Source organism: Sinocyclocheilus grahami, unplaced genomic scaffold (assembly GCF_001515645.1).
Source record: "Sinocyclocheilus grahami isolate Dianchi unplaced genomic scaffold, SAMN03320097.WGS_v1.1 scaffold180.1, whole genome shotgun sequence".
Taxonomy (NCBI): Eukaryota; Metazoa; Chordata; class Actinopteri; order Cypriniformes; family Cyprinidae; genus Sinocyclocheilus; species Sinocyclocheilus grahami.
In genome coordinates, this window is record NW_015505359.1 from 1,339,044 (window position 1) to 1,353,309 (window position 14,266).

Below are 14,266 nucleotides of genomic sequence, written 5' to 3' on the forward strand. Positions count from 1 at the left end.
TTACTGGTATACTCTGGAACGATTAACCAGGCCAGGTGTGACCTGGAAAGCTCAGTCCATTTTAGCCTTGGGTTATTGTTGATTCATGGTATCATTGGTTGCTTATGGAAGATATACCTTAGTTGTTCCACTACATTAGCACGGCGTGATTGGACTGTTACCATATGCATCTAGACGCAGTACGAGTGAAGTATCGAAAGGGAACGTACTCGGTTACTAACGTAACCTCGGTACCCTGAGATACGGGAACGAGTACTGCGTTGCTTGCAGTGCTATGTAGCTGCACGACTCAGTTATCGCTTCAGTCAAGTAAACCTGAGAATCCTGTGGCGACTGGGGAGCGCCCATTTATATAGCCAGATGCCCCGCCCATTCTGGCGGGCTTCATCGCCATAGGCTCGTGCAGCTCTGCTGCCGAGCCATTGGTTCGTTTTTTAAGCTCTGCACGAACCAATGGCCGTGCAGTTTCACTGCGTAAATGAATAGGCTTCAGTTCAGGAGAAAAATTATTTTTTCCCATATGCGTCTAGCAAGACGCAGTACTCTTTCCTGTATCTCAGGGAACCGAGGTTACGTTAGTAACCGAGTACGTTTCTGCATCCTTTTGCGGTTGGAAGAAGACATCAGTAGTCTTCTGTTTTACACCCATGAGTGGCGCTGATTGGTTAGTAACATCTGCACGTCTTTGAAGTCTCCGCCCACTCTGTCTCTTTCAGCGCGTGTGGGCGTATTTAAGCTTGAAACTGAACTACAGACTCTGAAACTCGCCACCCTGTGCTGGGTTTCAGCCACAGTGTGGGAATTTACGGGGCGAGCAGCATGACTTTTATCTGCAGCGTTGTCGCAAATTTTGGATTTAGGATTTGACTATGTAAAAATCACATCGCTTCCGTACTCTTTAGTTATGCATTGACATTATATTTCCTCTGCGAAGAAGCATCTAAACGCCGGTTAATGAAGAAACCCAGCTGCTAAAATCTGAAAGTCCATCAGAAGGTATGGCTTTATTTCAACGAGTATCTTTACGTTTGAAGTTTTAATGTTGTACCCATGGTAACAGAGGTAGCATCTTTGTTGTTTGAGAGTAGGATGTGTGTCCATAGGGAACAGCATATTGAGCATGTGGCGTTAGGCAGCTATTGGAAATACCACATTAGTTTTCTGAAATTATAACTGTCTTTACAACTACAGACTATAAATATGTGCTTGAGTAAAATTGTTTTGCAAAGCGATTGCATGCATCTGTAATCTTGCTTCATGATAATCTGCAGTTGGTGGATTAAGTGTAACGAGCATCACTGCTTTAGTCACTTTAATGGACATGGATTCTCCTCATTCAGGGGCTTTTCTCCATGTTCCGAAAGAACAGACTACAGAAAAACCTAATGTCAACCAATATGAACAATATATATTTTATATTTTAAACTGTATTTTGCCGTCTGCCATTATCTAAAAACAAGAATATTGCCCATAAAGGTCTGGCTGGGGTAAGCTGTCACATGCTTTAAAAACTATAATGATAATTAAGATAGTTGACAAATCAATGGTTTGATATCTTTAAATTTTTGCTGTTTCATGAATTGTTTTATGTTTCATATAAATTTTTACTGTTAGCCTCCATATTACCATATCCATGACAGCAATCTTGTTTTTTCCCCCAGTTATTTTTAGCCATGGAATTCCTCACCATAAACTATGAATTAACATGTTCTAACAATTAACATGAATTAACTGTCTTCATGTTTATGAAAGTTTTTTAATTTTAGTGGTTACAGCTGCAGGAATGTGCAAGGTGCACATGCAAAAGCCAATTGAAATGTCTGACTTCCCTGAAACTGATCATTCTTTCATTTATTTTAGTGTCTACAAATCAAAAGCATACTTCTAGAAATAACATTGGATAAAAAAAATCTGTGGACTTGGAAAGCTTTTTCCACATGAATTCATTCTCACTTCTATTTTACTGACTATCTTTTACTGTCTTACCAGCAGCACTGAGTATTTAGCCCATGGATGCTATTAAAGTGGCCGTGAAGGTGAAAGTGTAGCCCAGGAAATACAGGAACACATTCCTCAGTAGGCCTACTGCTCCAAGCTGTTAGGACAGGTGCTAAGTTTCCTGGTGAAAAGAACCTTTTCACCTTCCCAGTGGACCTCAGTGAAGTTGCTTTCATTTCCATTCATTGTATCTGACAATTAAAACGCCTGCTAAAAAAATCTATAATTATTCAATAGTGGACACACAGAGAGCGCATGCTGCGTGCAGAATTTTGTGAAGATGATTCCGCCATCTGGTGACAACAATGCTCACTGAATCTCATTTAATACATCAGAGGTTTGCATAAATATGGCCATTTACTTCTATATTGAGCTTGGCCATTTTAGAGACCTTGTTCTGCAAAAAAAAAAAGATAGGTTGCTTTCCCATGCATGTTAACAGTTTATACAGTACATGTCAGTGGCATTTTTGGCTGCTAAAGCATCTGGGAATGTTACAGTGTGAGGTAAACTCCTCTGTTCTGACCCGAGATGAGGCTGTTGTGTCCGATTAGTATGATCCCATTTGTGGATTTATCATAAGCTTGGGTGATTTGGATCCACACTCTTTACCATATCCTAGCTTCTCTCAATTTGGTAACAGCATTTCACCATCAGATAAACAGAGCAATTGACTGTTTCTTGGAATAGGTTTTGTATTATGAAATCACAGCAGACTGTATAGCTTTGTTCCAGTAGACTGTCACACATCTCCCTCAAGCACATGTTAAGTTGTTACACCTCTTCCTTACAAAAGATCATATTATTGCTTATGCTTTTTAATCTTTTAAAGGGTTAGTTCACCCAAAAATGAAAATCAGTCCATAAATTTCTCACCCTCAAGTCATCCTAGGTGTACATGACTTTCTTCTTTCAGACGAATCCAGTCAGAGTTATATAAAAAATTGTCGTTGATCTTTCAAGCTGTTTCATGGCACTCAGCGGGTGTTGCATGCATCAGTCCAAAAGAAGTTAAATAAAAAGTGTCTCACACGGCTCCGGGGAGTGAACAAAGGCCTCCTGTAGTGAATCGATGCATTTTTGTAAGAAAAATATCCATATTCAAAACGTAATAATCACTTTAATGTAGCTTGCGCCAACAGTTGTACACGGAAGCAGTTCCGAGCGGATGAGGTATGAGGTCAGCGCTGCGCATGCATGCGTGCGAGTCTCGTGAAAACCAACGTTTGTTAACAGGAGCAAAGGACGCAAAGTTTCCTTACTTTAACAAAGGAAAACCAGTCTCCTCTTGGCTTATATCGAAATCCTCCGATATTCTTCTTTACAAATCCTCGTTTCATACTTCTAATTAGTGACCGTTGTTTTGTTTTGATCTCTCCCCTGCGCTTCCGCGTTTGTCACTTCTGAGTTGCGCATGCATGCTGAACTCATACGTCATCCGCCTGGAACTGCTTCCGTGTACAACAGTGAGTGCAAGCTACAATAAAGTGATTATTACATTTTGAATATGGATATTTTTCTTACAAAAACGCATCGATTCACTACAGAAGAGCTTTGTTCACCCCCCGGAGCCGTGTGAGACACTTTTTTTTATTTTTATGGATGGACGCTTTTTATTTAACTTCTTTGGGACTGATGCATGCAACACCCGCTGAGTGCCATGAAACAGCTTGAAAGATCAAAGACAATTTTTAATATAACTCCGACTAGATTCTTCTGAAAGAAGAAAGTCATATACACCTAGGATGACTTGAGGGTGAGTAATTTATGGGCTAATTTTCATTTTTGGGTGAACTAACCCTTTAAGATTACAAATTCATCCCAAGGTCTTTGGTAATCAGGGAACACTCCAGTTTTGCATCTGATTGAACTGAATTACCTGCTCACTTCTTGTCAGCATTGACAGAATGGCATCATATACACTACCATTCAGAGATTTGGGGTCAGTAAGATTATTTTTTGAAAGAAATTAATACTTTTATTCAGCAAGGATGCATTATTATGATTGAAAGTGACTGTAATAGTGAGAGTAATATAATGTTATAAAATATTTATATTTCGTATAAATGCTGTTCTTTTAACTTTTTTGTTCATCAAAGAATCGAAAACCAAAAAAAGTATGGTTTCAATAAGAAATATAAAGATTAAAGATAGATTAAATCTCCATAATTAGCGATTCATTTATTTTTAAAGACAGATTCAAATAAAATTTAATACCCCAAATAAAATAAATACCGTTTGGTTTGATATTTTATTTAATGCATTTGCATTCATACATTTTTAGGTGTGCATTAAGTGTTCAAATGCTTTTTTCATGTGTGAAACATACTGCACACATACAAGTATACTTTTCTTGTATAAGTTTTCTTGCACATTGCTTTCAGGAAGTATAGACTCGTTCAGACCTATCCCAAACTATTAGACAAAAAATTGAGACATAAGAGCTGTCCGATCACAGAGAGTGCATTCACTTCCAAATTCCTTTTGAGCAATCCATTCAGTAAATTATATTATTACTAAATGATATTATTAGATTATTACTAAATTATATGTATTACTAAATTTAGATTATTACTTTGTCAGAATAACAGATTTTTATGAGACCGTAGAGTATTACTGGTTTGATTTGGCAAAAGTCCTGTCAGTCAGCCAGAAATGGTCAGTTCTTTTCTGTGAGGTTAACTGAGCACTAGGGTATTGTGTCTGGAAATTAAGAGATGAAAAAATAGATCAGGATTTGTTGGATGTTCACCAAAATCGCATTGCCAAGAGAGAATGCCATTCTGACAAAAAGTAATGAAAATAAAAGCAAATTAAATGAAAACTGATGATACAGCTCTTGTGGAGAATCAAATTACCTTGATTCGTGATATTTTTATCTTTTATTCTTTCATTCTCTCTTTCTTTCTCTGTTTCCTGGCTGCTGATTTTGGAAGGAAGAGCAGACTGTGGCGAGTAAACCCCATATGTGCATAACCAGCTCTTTCTCTGCTCCTCTGTGTCTCTTTCAATCCTGCTGGTCCTATCAGAAAACCGCAGACCCCATCCAGTCTCTGTCTGTTGTCATGTTATAGTCACTTTTGAAAGGATGCCACATTTGTATTAATTAGTGCGTCTCTAGGTCTCATCTGGGATCTGACTTTAATTTTATTGTTATTGCAATCAACTTAATGCCCATAGCTGAGGATGAAAATGCTTCTTTATAAAAAAAAAAGAAAATCACTCAGTGAAGGTAGGCCCCCCCACCACCCAACATACACTTTTGTTGGCGTCAAGACTTTGTTGCAAGTGTGAATGGTAAAGAAGATCAGAAGTTCCTCCAAAAGGATGGCTGTTTATGTGTTATAGACTGTGGCGAGTAAACCCCATATGTGCATAACCAGCTCTTTCTCTGCTCCTCTGTGTCTCTTTCAATCCTGCTGGTCCTATCAGAAAACCGCAGACCCCATCCAGTCTCTGTCTGCTGTCATGTTATAGTCACTTTTGAAAGGATGCCACATTTGTATTAATTAGTGCGTCTCTAGGTCTCATCTGGGATCTGACTTTAATTTTATTGTTATTGCAATCAACTTAATGCCCATAGCTGAGGATGAAAATGCTTCTTTATAAAAAAAAAGAAAATCACTCAGTGAAGGTAGGCCCCCCCACCACCCAACATACACTTTTGTTGGCGTCAAGACTTTGTTGCAAGTGTGAATGGTAAAGAAGATCAGAAGTTCCTCCAAAAGGATGGCTGTTTATGTGTTATTGAGGCTTTAAATCTCACATGAAAATGTCATAATTTATTCACCCTCATGTTATTCCAAACTTTTTTTTTTCTACTGAGAAATACCTGAGGAAATGTTTAGTAGGTTGTCTGTGCTGCTTTTTCTATACATTGAAAGTGGATGGGAACCAAGGGCTGTCAAACTTCAAAAAGGGCAAAAAGCATCATAATAGCCCTTAGTCACACGCTTAAGTCTATTATAGCTTTATGCGATTAGGTTCATTTAAGTTGTTATTCGTTGTAAATCTCAGTCTAATTTTAACTCCTCCTGCAGACTCTTTAATCAAGTTGATGCATCAAAAAGGGAAGTCTTGAAGGATGGATGCAGTTACCTCAGAGACATTCACAGTGTCTTTTTCCATGAGCTTTTGCGTTTTACCTGAGTGGTTGAACTGGAAATATGTCTTTTGGAATTGATCAAGTTTTTCCCTCCATAAATATTGTGGGATTAATATAAGTCCTTTTTTGAAAGCATCCTTTTGGTGTTACTGCCAACAATAAGAATTCTTTGTAGTATGAAGCTTAACAGATATATTCATAGAAAAATCATATTAATCTACTAGCAGTAAATATCCAAGAACATGCAACTGCAATAACACACATAATCATCAAACTGTGCATGAATACAACAAACTATAATAAGTTGTGGTCTAATAAATGGAGTCCAGTGTCATTTAAAGCTTTTGACAGTGTGCTGATTCTTGAAGATTTCCTGTTCATATAGGGAAGAATTTCTTCTCATTCTTACAGAAATAATCACATCTTTCTGTTGAAACGCTTGCAGAGTCTAAAGTATTTTGGGGTGAAAGGTTTGGCTTTCATGTGATTTGAGACCGTGTGCGTCTTTATTTGTTCTTGGATTTCAGATGTTTGAAATTTCATTTTATTGTTTGTTTTCTTTTCAAACCCGTGCACCATCTGCGTACAATTAACATTTTATTTTCATACAGTGTGATCCAACAGAGGAAGTGTTCATGTCAAATTCACAGCATGAAGATGCCTCATAATGAGCACTATTGTGAAAGCAGCCCCTTCTTAGACAAAGGCGACAAACCACCCGCAGTTCTCAAATAGCCCCTAATACATACCTAACACCATTTGCCCATCTGCAGTGCTACAGATTCTCATTATCATTCTTGTGCTTTCCTTTGAAAATAAAAATTTTTCACTGTATGGTTAGATGTTTTTATATGAGCACAATTCATGTTCTGCAGTGTGATGCTGAAGCAAGGCTTAGCCTGTTTGTGTTACATGTTGTTACTTGTTAATGGAAGCTGGGATTATGCAGTATAAAGGAAAGCAGCCGCTTAGTTGTCTATTAATTCAGTGTGTTGGACTCACTGGAACTGAAATGTGAACACAGATGGTATTCTTTGAATTATATCCCAAAGTCAAGCTCTTGGCAGACAGGAGTCAGTTAATGGAGCCCAAACAGGTTATTTTTAAGAAATGTACAAAGAAAAGACTATTGGCATTTCTCTATAATTTGTTATAGGTCAAAGACATGTCTAAAAATATATATTAATAATGCATTTCATACATACCATGTCATGTGACCTTTCTTTATATAGCCCTTTATACAATACAGATTGTGTCAAAGCAGCTGTACAAACAGAAAAATAGTTAGTCAATAATGCTAGAGGACAATAACAAACAAGTCAGTTCATTGATGATTCAGTGATGTCATCATCCAGTTCAGCTCTCTTCCAGTGTCTGTGCAGTCAAGTCAATAATATTGCCAGAAATTAAGCGTCCCCAACTAAGCAAGCCAAAGGCAACAATGGCAAGGAACCAAAACTCCATCTGTGACAGAAATAGATAAAAAAAAAACTTGGGAGAAACCAGGCTCAGACGGGGTCCAGTTCTCCTTCACAATGAAGGGATGGTTCACCCAAAAATGAAAAATCTGACATCATTTACTCACTCTCGTGTCATTCCAAACCTTTATGACTTTCTTTTTTCTGCTGAATACAAAATAAGATATTTTGAAGAATGTTGATATCCAAACAGTTTCGATTCCCTTTGACATTGTATTTTTGTGGGTCAAGTGACATGACGTGTAGCAGTGAGTAGTGAACACACACATCCGGAGCAGTGGGGAGCAGTTGGGGGTTCGTTGCCTTGCTCAAGGGTCTCACCTCAGTTTTGGTATTGAGGGTGGAATAGAGCACTGGTCATTCACTTACCCCCACCTACAATCCCTGCCGGTACTGAGACTCAAACCCACAACCTTTGGGTTACAAGTCCGACTCTCTAACCATTAGGCCTCGACTACCCATATAATGGTGGTTTATAGGCACCAAAACTACCAACATCCTTCAAAATATCTTACTTTATGTTCCACAGAAGAAATTAGGTCCTACAGGTTTGGATCAACATTATGGTGTGTCAGTGATGACAGAATTTTCATTTTTGGGTGGGGTATCCCAACCTCTTCCATGATGAGCATGTGTTTCATTTCAGATTTAAAATGCTTATACTTGGAAAAGTAAACCTAAAGTATTTTGCCAGTATTCACTGGTTATTAATATTTTTAAAAACTTGTGTGCGTTTATCAAAGTCATGGTAAATTCAGGTTGTAATTGTAAAATGTCATGTGTTGCACCTCCCCAAACCTTTTTGATATTTATAAATTAATAATTCAAGATACTTTAAATTTTATATTCAAGCTATTTGTAAGGAAAATGTTTTTTTTTTGACTTGATGGTTACATCACATGACATTTTAAGAGTCACTACATGAAAACCTTTTTTTAAAATAGAAAATGTTCAAAACCATATGAAACCAGCATGAATACAAAGAAGGCTTGGCACACGTTTTCTCCTTTCTTTATTATGGACACTCTTGTCTTCAACACATAAGTATGACAGTCCTGCAATTCTAGTCAGTTTGGCACTTTTGTGTCCATCTTACTGGAAGAGACTTAGATCCACGTGGCTTATAGTATATGTAAATCAGGGACTTATGCCTGCACGCTCTTTCTTACCGTTTTTTTGACTGCTGTTTCCTGGCAGTTCCACGCAAATGATGTCAGCATCAGGTTTGTGTTATGCCATTCATGTGAGAGCCAAGTTTACTCATTTATGGCTGTGAGTTTTGGCTTGTTTTAGCTCATAGTTTGTTACAGTTGTGTCTACTGTGGCCTTGGAGGAAAACTTAACCCTCAGATTAACAAAGTGTTCTGCTGGTTCTGTGAATATGGCTCGAAAGTCCCCTCCATTTTCAACCATTATTGTGCTGTCACGGTATATTAAGTATAAAACAGTCTGCCAGACCAGCCACTATGGTAAAGGTTTGTCTGTTTTTAGAGTCGAGACCTATATTATTCTCAGACAACTTCTTTGGCAGTTGCAAAGACTGATTCACTTGGGAGCTAATGCATAATTGAAGGGATTTTCCAGAAGTAAATTGCTTTTGTGTCTGAAATATACAAATTTTCTTCCCTTTAGTGATGTTATGGAAGTGTGGAGCCATTTTCTCCTTCTGAATTAATGACACAGAGCCACTTCATTAGCATGGCTTTGACATTTCCATCAAAAGCCAGCGAAGATTTTTAACCGCTCAAATCAATACAGACAGCCCACACAGCGAGTCCTCTCTAGTGGGAAATGCTCCAGGCAGCCATCACCCTGGAAAGTATTTAAATGGAGATCACATGTTGTTTAGGCATGCACTGCTGAAAGTCCTTTTGGCTGGTGACTGATGCAACTGAGACAGAAAGATGTTTGTTGCCAGGTTGGAAGATGGATCTGAAGTCTACTAGCAGTACCATTCAACACCTCTGCTTCTCCCAGAATGCACTCTGGGGTCAGCACTAGTGCCACTCTGTCAGCACATTGAAATCCAGGGACACTTATTCTGATGTTTTCAAACTGCATCAAGCTGAAGCACAGACATTGAGTTTTAATGGACCATTTTGTTAATTTACTGAGTCTTTAAAGAGCCGTATGTGTGTCCAATCATTAGCATAGAAAAATAGAGGAGCCCAATTGGCTCTGAATAGATTAGTTTAAAATAATTTCTGACTGGATTTGGCTGGTTTAAACTTTAAAGGTTAATCTAACTGGTCCACCAACATATGGGTCGATGACATGACACAGTTTTTTTTTTCTTTTTGGGTGTGTTCATTAATGACTACATTAAAATGCAATTCATACATAAATTGAAAAATATACAACCGTTGAAAATTTGGGCTCGGTAAGTTTTATTTGAGATGTTTTTAATGGGAGACACTGCAGGCAAAAACATTCATGTTTTTTCTTGCACCTTGTCAAGTTTGAGATTTTGGGCTTTTTTCAGACTAGTGGAAAGAAAACATCCAAAAGACACTGTTAAGTGTTTCTTTTTATAGCACTTTTTCTATTTGTGTCAATAGATTTCAATTACAATACATATTTAAAGGCCATTTTCTCAAAATTATTTTTTTCTCCTACACTGAGCCATAAATCTCCACTTCAGTAGCACTTACACAAACCAAACATTAAATTTTTATTCCTGTCTGTATCCTGAATGTTTTTACAGAGGGATTTGTTCATATATAATTTGTTTGATTATATACAACATTTTATTCCCCCCAAAATTGTGAAAATATACTGTTTTCTGTCCGTTCTCAGAGCATTTTCTGCATTTTCTGAATTATGGAGTGACAAAAATGAGATACCCAAAATTCCCTCTGTAAAAACTTTTGACTCTTAATATGTAAAAAAAATTCAACAAGAATTGACATCATCCATTGTTTAGATTTTTTGTACTAGAAATGTATGCAAATTAGCGCATATTTATTTAAATAATGACTAATTTGCCTATTTAAACATAACATTTTAGAAACTTGTAATACAAAAAATGTTTGCAATTATCAATGTAATCAATCAGCTGGGTAAGTAAGGCGATAACTATTAGTTCTTGTTTTTTTTACCCTATTCACCTGCTGTGTCTCAAGAACTCTGATTTTATTTGATATTGAGAATCGTTATTTAAACTAGCCATTTTTTTTGTATTTTTAAAATTGATCTGAATCATTCAGAAATCATTTAAATATGCTGATTTTTCTGCATTTTCTGAATTATGGAGTGACAAAAATGAGATACCCAAAATTCCCTCTGTAAAAACTTTTGACTCTTAATATGTAAAAAAAAATTCAACAAGAATTTTGAAACTGACATCATCCATTGTTTAGATTTTTTGTACTAGAAATGTATGCAAATTAGCGCATATTTATTTAAATAATGACTAATTTGCCTATTTAAACATAACATTTTAGAAACTTGTAATACAAAAAATGTTTGCAATTATCAATGTAATCAATCAGCTGGGTAAGTAAGGCGATAACTATTAGTTCTTGTTTTTTTTACCCTATTCACCTGCTGTGTCTCAAGAACTCTGATTTTATTTGATATTGAGAATCGTTATTTAAACTAGCCATTTTTTTTGTATTTTTAAAATTGATCTGAATCATTCAGAAATCATTTAAATATGCTGATTTTTTTATTAGCAATGTTGAAAACAGTTGTGCTGCTTTGTTTGTGGAAATTGTGATCATTTTTTAAAGGGGTCATGAAGTGTATTTTTTATTTTATAATGTTCTCTGAGGTGCACTTATATTGTTAGTGTCATTTTACATAAAAACGTCATCATTTAGAAGTAATAGGCTATTTTATATCCTGTTTTTGAGCTTCTCTGTAGAATGGTCTGTTTTTATAGAGACAGAGCGACAATCATCATAAGTTTCATCAAATCATTATTGCATACTGTTTTATAATTTACTACAATATCGAGGTGCAGATAATTGCCGCTATTTGCAATAAGTAGTATAAACAGCAGAAAATCCTGCTATTTTATCATAGTGTAAATGGAATCTATAGCTATTTGCACTTGGTGTAAATAGCATATCGCTAAGCAAATACTGCTATTTGCCTCTATCGCTATTTACACTTAGCTGCCATTGATTTTTGATTCAATTTATTATTGTTTATTTTGATTTTTGATATTTAATCTTTTTAAATGTTTTATTTAATGTGTGTAATTTTAGTTTGTATTTTTCTATTTTGACCCCTATAGTAGGCGTTTTTCCCCCCATAATATTTGGGGGAGGGGGCACAACAGTACAATTTTGCTTAGGGTACCTATTTAACCAGCAGCGGCCCTGCCTGTATCCACTTTTGTCTCTTTAAAGGCTGGCCTTTACGGTACGGTAGCTTATAAAACCGTAGTTCTGGGTTTTTTAGCTTGTTTGCTGTACACCTTGTCACACATCAGCTTTTAGGCATTGTTCTGTTTTTTGTTAAAAGTCAGAAATGACAAGGAGGCAGCTTCCCACAATACAAAGTGAATGGAGAGGGTTGGATTGTTTAAGAATATTGTAGTTAAAATGCTTTATTATATGCTTAATTGCTTATTAACATTTGTATTATTATATTCTTCATATGAAATCAACATGAATTATAAAATGAGTACAATTATACACTCTAAAAAATACTGGGTTAAATATAACCCAGCGCTGGGTTACTTTTAACCCAGCATTTTTTAGAGTGTAAGAACTTGGCAGAGTTTTATATATAAAGATTTTAGTCATATACTTCATACCAAGGGCATATTACTTTATATCACGGGCACTCCTATTTGTCATTGACCCTTAACAATGATGTTAACTGGCAAATTAGCCTTACAGCCGTGGTCTTTTATTGAAGCATATTGCCCATGCTGGAGACCTCAACATACGCTGATGACTAGCCGAACAGGTTAACTCTAAAAGCAGGCTGATCAATCATGCAGAGGCCAGCTGAGTCATTATAGTGGACTCTATCCAGTCTTAACCTCACTGGCCAACCAAAATATATGCGATGAAATAGTGCAGAACGGCTCTAGCAGTCTAGTGGTATGTGCGGCATTTCCCAGAATGTGCAGGGAGCGCTCTGCCAAGCAGTATGCCCGGATCAGTGGGATTCATGCCTGTTCGCTTGGTTCCTAAAGGAACGTTCAGGTTCTTCAGCATCAGCAGTTTACTGATGCCAAATGTGCCATTAAAGCTGAGGAGCCATCATTCAGTGAGAACAAGTACATGGATGTTTCTTTACTTCTAATTTTTGAAAAGCAGACAGCACAGAGGTTATCATTGGACATGACTTTGATTATTTATACTTTCTCTATTTAAAATATTAATCTGGAGCACTAACTAGAGTAAACATCACAGCAGGCTTTCAGTTATTGGAGTTGAATGAATGTGTCTATTTTGTGAAGGTTCCTATTGACGTCAAAAGGATGAAAAACCCAGATCAGATTCCTGTGGCTTCTGTATGTCTTTGTCGTTCCTCTTTTCTGTGAGGAACTATTGTCTATTGTTGCTCATGGAATGAATTTGACTCAGTTGAGCCAGCGTTTCGAACAAGACCAACGTTTTTAAGGCATCTTTTGCAGAGAAACGCGTGTGTCCCATGAGTCAGTCAGCTATGGGTTATTGCGTTACTGTAACCATTCTGACCATCTAAATTCATAGATTTACAGTAATTATTCAAAGATTTGGTTGAATCAAAGCAAATGTGAGAATTACAGATTAGCATCCACAAATGTGGACATAAAGAAAAGGTTTGTTGACTCCAGAGCACATCTTTGATAGGATTGTGTATCTGAATACAGAGAAAAAGCGTCCCTACTCAGGAAGGAAGTGCTCTCCAAATGAGGTCATTCATCAGGGGCCGACAACACATGGACATCTGCCTTCCAGTCCTGTCCACAAAAACCAACTCGGTGTGCCGCTGCAACATCTGGCCAAAGTTAAAACATCACCCATGTCCTTTCCAGCACTTTAGGAGGACCTCAGGAAGGAAGAAAATTTTAATTGCAGCTTTTAATTACATCATTAAAAAAAAAAATATATATATATATATATTCTCTCTCTTTATTTATTCCTTCTCTTTCTAGCTTGTACTTATTTGAACAATGTCTAAAAACTTGGTATTACAAGCTTTTCCTGTGTCTGTTTGCCTCTTTAAGAAGAATCGCTTTATGTATCCCCCAACTGAAAGTCGCTTTGGATAAAAGTGACTGCTAAATGACTAAATGTAAATGTAATGTCATCATGGCGTGTGTCTTATGTAAGGCAGCGCTGTTGTGTGTGTGCACTGTTCACCCATATCTGTATGTTTATGTGTGTTTGAGCTGTTTATTTGACCCTGTCTGATCTTACAGCTGGCTGGCAAGGGGAGGGACGGCAGACATGGCCGAAGCTGAGGATGAGAGCAGGAACAGCAGCCTGCCGAGAAAGAAACCACCCTGGCTCAGACTGGACATCCCCATTGCCCCAAACCCTGTGGAGGAACATAATAACTTTCTCCAGGTGGATATTTGATGATACATTTTTGCTCAAGATATTTTGTATTACTTTGAATCACTTGTGTTTCCATGAAATAAAAAAAAACATTTAAATATTTCACTTTTCACCTGTCCTTCAGCCCGTCATGTGTAACAGCTTGTACCTGCGGAGTGCCAGTGTACCCACTGAAAACA

General features: G+C 37.0%; 1 long non-coding RNA gene across 1 annotated transcript; it reads left to right on the forward strand.

Moving 5' to 3' along the window:
- Positions 1–779: 779 nt before the first annotated feature.
- On the forward strand, positions 780–14,266 carry LOC107594189 (uncharacterized). Its single transcript, XR_001610152.1, has 3 exons — positions 780–996; positions 13,949–14,096; positions 14,212–14,266. It is a non-coding gene; the product is annotated as an uncharacterized lncRNA (long non-coding RNA).